General features: G+C 33.4%; 1 long non-coding RNA gene across 2 annotated transcripts; it reads right to left on the bottom strand.

Annotated features, from left to right (window-relative positions):
• Positions 1-2,487: 2,487 nt before the first annotated feature.
• On the bottom strand, positions 2,488-6,078 carry LOC145626993 (uncharacterized). 2 transcript variants are annotated; one of them, XR_014111243.1, is made up of 4 exons: positions 5,849-6,078; positions 4,980-5,094; positions 3,876-4,165; positions 2,488-2,816 (listed from the first exon to the last, which is right to left on the bottom strand). It is a non-coding gene; the product is annotated as an uncharacterized LOC145626993 (long non-coding RNA). The 2 variants fall into 2 exon arrangements; XR_014111242.1 differs by having other exon boundaries at positions 3,876-5,094.
• Positions 6,079-7,813: the final 1,735 nt, after the last annotated feature.

The following is a 7,813-nucleotide window of genomic DNA, read 5'->3' as shown; positions in this document are numbered from 1 at the left end:
TTGGTATAATCCTGTTTGGGCTTAGTTTAGTATTTTGGCCATAACTTCCTTATTATTCATCGGAATTGGGCTTATAATGTATCGTTGGAAAGGTATTTTCAAACCCCATCCAACTAAACTGTTATTTGACTCATATTGTGGACTAAAATAAACTAGACTAGACGTTTTTCATAAACACGGTACAAAAAGAAAGACTTTCGAAAATAGAAAGAAGCATTTTTATTTAAAATAGAGGAATTCATGAGACTCTTTTTCATTTCACCTCGTTCGATAATCAATGACATGAAAGATATTCATCACTAGGTTTGGTTTTTGGGGAGACACAATTAGGTGTCTACAGTGGGTCTCTTACGAGAATCCTGAATGTGATATTATGGATGTTGAAGTGGTATATTTCATGCTACACTAATATCATACCCTTAAAAAGAGTTATGTCTGTGAAATGCTCTGTCTAAATCACTTTTGATTTTACTGTTTCAGATTTATATTCCTATTCTTGTTGCGGATTACTATGCTTTGTTTGTTGTTGATCATGCAAAAGAATTATTGTATTATCTTGACAATATTATTTGGCGTGATTCTAGTCTTATCTACTTTAGAGATTTATCTTCTAAAGTGGTATTTTTCTGTTAATTTATTATTTCAATTAAATTTTTTTTTTGTATTCAATGTGTTCTAAACTTTTATATTTTTTTATCAGTGTGGTCAATTGGGTGCTTTTCTCAGCAAAAGAAATCATCCAAAGAGTTCTCGGCTACCTTCTTATGAGTTTAAAATTGTTGATTTGCAATGGAAAAAGAATAAGATTGACAACTTGGACTATGGGGTGTTTATCATGTATCACATGTTATATTTTGTTGGTGAATCGTTCAAATAAGAACTCAAAACACTAATTATTCATCTATTTTTCTTTTGTTTTTCCCTTTCTGATGTTTTTAGTAAATTATATTTAGTAATTTCATATTGATATGTTTTTTTTCTTTGTAAGGTTCCTGGAAGAAAATTTCTGCTTTGACAAATCTGTACCACAATTGTACAGTGTGATATGAATGAATCTAGAGCTGATGTCTTGTCAAAATTATCCAAGTTCAATGAAAGAAAGAAAAATATTGATAATCACTATAAGAAAAATCACTTTTCATAGCGATTATTTCGTAGCGATTGTTCATTCGCTACAATATGCAAGTATGTTTGTAAAATAATTAAGGATGTCGTATCATTTTTACAATCGCCATGGTTTTCCCATATAAAATCGATACGGAAAGCATAATAATACATATCCACACTATTTTTACACATTTATATAATTTTGAGAAATCGTATCGTTTACAATCGCCACTAAATCCTAAAAATCGATACGAAAAGCCTTTTCAACACTAGATATATAAATATTGTTTGACAAAGAATACATAAAATATGTCATAGCTTATTGGTGAAACATTTAATATAAGAGTTTGAGGTTGCATGTTCGAATCTTGTAAAGATCATACGCATGTTTTTTTTTTTTGAAGAAAATGAGTTGAACATTTATAGCGATTGTAATCGCTACAATAATCACCACGATTGGATGTAGTTTTTCGTATCGATTATTGAGGCCAACCCCAGCGATATTGAAAACCAATACTAAAGGCTAAGGCAACGGGGGATATTGTATCGAATGACCATTCGTTGGGAAAGCTTTTTGTTGCAATTGCAATCGATACTAAAGGTTAAAATAATCGCTACGAAAAGGTTATTTTCTTGTAGTGAATGTCAAGGCAATTAAAGCAAGAAGAAATACTGCAATTGCTGCGAAAAAGAAGAAGGAAGCTGAGGGAAGAAGAAAGGAAGTAGACGAAAAAGCAAAGGCAGAGGCAGAAGAAGAAAAGCCTAAAGAAAAAACGGAAAAAAGAACACAAAGAAGTACACTACTTCTAAAAAGTGAACTGACTTGCTGGTGATTAGGTTATTAATTAGGAATAGTTTTTGAAAACTTAATGTATGTGCATATACATCAAGTTCAATGATGTAATTAAACTTATTGTATAGTTTTTGGAGGATTTTTTTAAAAAAATGAATGTATGTGCATATATTAAGTAATTTTAAATATTATTTTGTATATATCTTTCTTTGATAAAGGAAAATTTATGCATGAAAAAGGTAACTTTTGTGGGTAGAAAGGGTAAATTTCATGCATGAAAAGGGTAACTTATGTGCACAAAAGGATAACTTTCACTAGTAGAAAAATAAAAAAGAGCACCGGTTCAAAACCCCCCTATAGCACCGGTTTTGAACCGGTGTTCATGTGAGGGATGCCAAAAAGTGAGAGTTTTTGCCACCGATTCAGAACCGGTGGCAATAACACAATTATTAGCACCGGTTATGCTCAAAACCGGTGCCAAAAATTCCCTTAAAAAACTTTTTTTTTTTTTTTGCTTTTTTCACCTAAAATTGTCAGCAGACTGTTATATATATACATAATATACTTGAAACTGATAATTTCATTGATAACCTGTAATTTTACACTTGCAAATAACAAAGAAAAAGAAATACACTGGATATATTCACTCTAACAAGAGCAACAACTTCCTACATACAATCACTAGTAGAGCAGTAGCAGCATAGTAGCAAAGCAACAGCAGCAGCATAGTAGCAGAGCAGCAGCAGCAGCATAGTAGCAGAGCAGCAGCAACAGCAGCATAGTAGCAGAGTAGCAGCAGCAGTAGAACAGCAGCAGCGTAGTAGCAGAACAGCAGCGAACAGAGATGCAGCGTCCGCCTGAATCTCACACCACGTCACTGGCTTAGATTCTATGGTTTGTGCAGAGCTTGTAAACTCTACGCAAGTATTGAATGATGAACAATAAGTAATTAAGATTATACAAAAGTTGACAAAGAAAAAAGATATTAATGTGCAAGTGGGAAGATCTATGCAAGTAATGATAAAGTAACACTACCATCAAGTGTTGATGTGTTACTAGACTTAAGATTAATTTCTAGGAGCAGTGTTGTCAAAACGATAACAGCTCGTAAGAGTTATTCTGCAAGAAAAAGGAATTCTCAAATCCAATTTACCCCACACGACTCCCTCACTGCCCCTACTCTACTCCTCACACACAGCAGCCCGTAATTTCAATTTAAGCCACAAGGCAGCCTCTACACAAACGCACAATCACACCACATAGGAACACATCAGCTCTAATTCACAAACAAGTGCTTTACAGCCCCCATAATCATATGAATTTACATCCAAAATTATTAACAAAATCACATTAGATACTATTATACTCACAAAACCATTACAAACAAAATAGGGCACCAAATCCGCACAATAAAGCACTCAAACAAAGATGAGTCACTTGCACCAAAAGATGGTGTCACCGAGGGAATTGCAAGCTGCTATGTCAAAATTATGTCCTTTGCATACCAAACAGGGCAACCAGATTGCAGAAATCAGCCCATGATCATCACACACACACAAGGAAAACACTATAAGGTATGCAATCCATAAATCATAGAGTAGCAATAGCTTTAGCACAACCATTATACAATTCAAAAACCATTAATTACTGAAATTAGTAAATAAAAATAGCATATACTAATTCCTAATAGAAAATCACAGAAAATAACACAATCAATTCCGATTCCAATTCCGAAAACAATATATGTCGAGTTACTACACAACATCAATTATGAAAAAAAAATATGACAATTATCGAGAAACTAATAAAAAATCTACCCTAAAATCACAATCACAAATTCAAATAAAAATACAATAAATTCGCCATATATACATCTACGAATCATATAAGCCAATTCAACTTCAACAATCAAATCAAAATTCTGCAACAAAAATGAATGATAAAATGAAATCAAAGAGAAGAAAGAGAAACTGACCTGTTTGATGGATTCGGCAATTTCAGTGTCAATATCATCGCCGGGAAAGAGAGTGGCGGTGATGGGAGCTCCGGTGGAGAATTGGCTCCAATATCCACCACAGGCAGCGGCTACTGCAGCAGCAGCAGGGCCTGCGAGGCAGCGGCTGCAGCAGTTAAACAACCTTTCACAGTTTGCAGCCATCCCTACAATTCGGTCTTTATCATATGTAGTGCAACATGCAGGCAGCGTCCCTCCGACTCATCTTTCTAGGCCATATCCATTATGTGATGCCAACACCACACACAAATCTGCACAAAAGCACAAAGAAATTAATACAGTTCACTGCACACATAGTTCACCGCTGTCATTGGGTGTCCAAAATGAACAAACCTCCCTTCAAGTGGAACTTGGCTGAATTCAATAAGTAGTAGCCAATTAAAACGGAACATCATAAGCATTATTATAATATTTTTCTAGATGTTATTATTGAAGTATTATAACTCATCAAGACACTTGGCCACTTAACGATATCCAACATAGTACTCAAGTTTGGGTAACATAATCTATATGGTTGTTCAAGATGCATCAGATATAGCCACATGTGATAGTTAACATTCGATAGTCAAAATAGTGCTATATCAGTCAGATGATCGAATGTGATAGTTAACTTGAATCAATCAAGATGCATCAGATATAGCCACATGTGATAGTTAACTTGAATCACTCAGATAATCGAATGCATCATATTTCAAAACAGAAAAAAATAGTGCTATAGTGATTCGGTCATATTCACTATATTTTGATTTATTCATGCAAAAGAGTATATTCAATCTGGTAGAAAGTAACTGACAAGAACTAGCTTCAAGACTCCTATTTTAAGATAGAGAACGTTGTAGATCACCAGTGCACCTAAATCGATTCATCTAGCTCATTTCTAGAAAAGAAAACATAATCAAGAACAAGGAGCCTAGAACAAGCAAGGAAAGCAGCTCAATAACAGAGAAAATTCTAAGAGCAGACCATAGTAGGATTTTAAAAAACAGAGCATAGAGACCAAATGATATATCAAGGAGCAGAGTAAGAAGATGCCTTGCGGCATTACAAATACAGCTTAAAACATACTAAACCCTCCAAAGCTATCTCTTGTTACGAAGCCTCTACTCTCCTACAAGCTTCAATTCAGCATCCAATCGCTCCTTGTCGTAAAGACAACGTGGCTTCTTAAATGTATTCCCATCTATACACCATCCATTCACAAAATCATCACTTAGATCATCCACTTCAACCAAATATACAAAATTTCTCCCTAGAATCTCAAATTTATCATGCATTTTGATAATTTCACAAAACTCACTACTGTTTCTAACCTAATTAGCAGAACAAACCAAACTAATTAACCCAACAGAAAGCTATCAATTTTCTGCATTTCACATACAAAAACAGATCATTACTCTAACATGATAAACCCTAAATTTCCATATTAAGTAAAATGTACAAGCTTTATGACAATAACGATTCAAAATATAAAATCACAAACCCAGCTTATCAAACAATCAATTAAAATTTTCCCAATTGATTTCTAATCTTAAAATTAACTAATTCTAGAAAAAAGAGATAATGCCCAACACATAGATCGAAATAAATGATTAAAAATACAAACCACAGTAGAAATTGAACAATTAATTCATCATAGTAGCCATCAAAATGTCATAATTTCATCGCTTTCAAAGAAAAACTAAACACCAAATTCATAATAATCCAACGACATCAACTTACAAAAATGGAATACATCAAAATTCAAAGCCCTAAATTAAGAGCAAGTAAACCCTCAAATCTAACATACACTGATAATAAAAAACAGTCAACCATAACCCTAAACTCTAAATCTGACAAAATCCAATAATTAAACGAATTACCAGTGAAATAAGCACATAAATTAGCAACATAAAGCGAAAATGTGTAAAATTTAAAAAATCCAGACCAGAAATTACCTATCTTCCTGTTCTTCCTGCCTTTACCTTGTACCCTAAACTTCGAGAAGAAAAGTGTTGCTTGCGACGCAGTGATGAAAAGGAGATCGGAGGAAAGGGAAATCGGCGGTGGTCGGTGGTGGCTTCGATTGCATGTGACTGCGATTGTGAGGAGAGAGAAGGCAAGAGTGAGTATCTGTCACCGCCGTTGAAGTATCGGCTGCAGTGGGAAGCTGTCATGGAGAGAGAGAGAGGAGAGGATCGAAATAAGGGCTATCGTATAAGGCAAAGCTGGTATTTTTTTTTAAGAATTCCCACCGGTTTGAACCGGTGGTATTTATCTAATTTGGCACCGGTTTGGTTTGAACCGGTGCCATTTCTATTTTACTAAAACCCGCCTAATTTTTTTCCCAACGGTTTTAAAGAACCGGTGTCAATAACTCGGTGCCAAAATGAATTTTTCTACTAGTGTTTATGCATAAAAAGGATAACTTTTGTGGGTAGAATGGGCAACATTCATGCAAGAAAAGGGTAACTTAGGTGCATAAAAAGGGTGACTTATGTCCACGAAATGGTAACTTTTGTGCATGAAAAGGGTAACTTTTGTGGGTAGAAAGGGTAACTTAAGTGCATAAAAAGGGTAACTTATGTCCACAAAAGGGTAACATGTGCTAATAATAGTACCATTCAAATTTTAATCAATCTAGTCATAGAGTAAAAAAAAGAATAAATTGTATAACAATACAAAGTATAATAATAATGATAAAAAAAATATATTCTAAAAAGATTCTTACAAGAATCGTATGTTAGGTGTCTTTGATCCCAATTTTGAATGTGGAGGTGGCAGTGCTGATTTCTTTTTTCTCTTTCCTTTATCAAGCCCTCCTTTTGCTCTCTTGCTTCTTCCTTTTATTACAGCTCTTTTAGGATCAAGTACTGTAATTTCTCGTATTTTTAAATATTTTATAAATAAAATTTTATTTTATTTATAATATTTATTTGTATTTTTTCCGGATTTTATTTTAAAAATTTTCAAATTATTTTGGATGGAAAATTATTTTATTACATTATTGTTTTTATAAACCATTTTTTATAGCTTATGTGAATACAAATAAATCTTAGTCCCTTTCATTCTTTTGGCCCATTATTTTTATGAATCTCAATATTCCTACTTACCCTACAACTCTTTATCCTATAAATACCCCATACATCCTAAAAATTTTCCCCACACAAAAGGTTAGTCTTATTTTATCTTCTCTTTATTTTATGTCTTTATTTTTTTTTCCTTTATTTTTCTTTTTCCTTTATTTTTTTCTTTTCTTTTTCCTTTTTCTTTTCTCTTTCTTTCTTTTCCCTTCACGTGAGAATTTTCTCACTTCCACCGTTGCCGATCTTATTCCGCCAGCCATCACCGATCTCCGGCGCCGCCCTCTACTCGCCGGCGAACCACCAACAGCCTGGTCGACCACCTTGGCCGCCTCCCTCATCTTCTTTCTCCATTTATTTTTTTATTCTCTTGTTTATTAAATTATTTTGGGTTTGATTTTTATTGGTTGACATTAATTTAATTAGTATGAAAAACTATACTTTGATGATTAAAAGTTATAATTTCAGATTATATAATGGTTTTAAATTTTTCATATTTTATGAGTTTAAAAACCTAGGGTTATAATTTATTGAAATTGGGATTTTAGGGTTCTAATGAGCTATTGAATAGGGGTTTTTGTTCCTATTGAATTTCTAATGATTAATTAAGCATAAAACATGTTTTAAAGGAAGTTTTAAGGAGTTTTAATTAAAGTTATATTGCTGGAAATTTATTTGGGTATTAATTGATGATTATTGGTTGTTTTCCAGGAGGTGATTATTCCCTAGGAGATTTTTAATTGATTAAAAGTGGCACAAAGGATTGTTTATACGAGGTACATACATGTCTACTTTGTTGTAAGTAGTATCATGTTTAGGTACCAAAAGGAAACAACTTAG

This window comes from Chenopodium album, chromosome 4, assembly GCF_948465745.1.
Source record: "Chenopodium album chromosome 4, dcCheAlbu1.1, whole genome shotgun sequence".
Classification (NCBI taxonomy): Eukaryota; Viridiplantae; Streptophyta; class Magnoliopsida; order Caryophyllales; family Amaranthaceae; genus Chenopodium; species Chenopodium album.
Note: the sequence above shows the minus strand (reverse complement) of the source record. Positions and strands in the feature narration are given on the sequence as shown.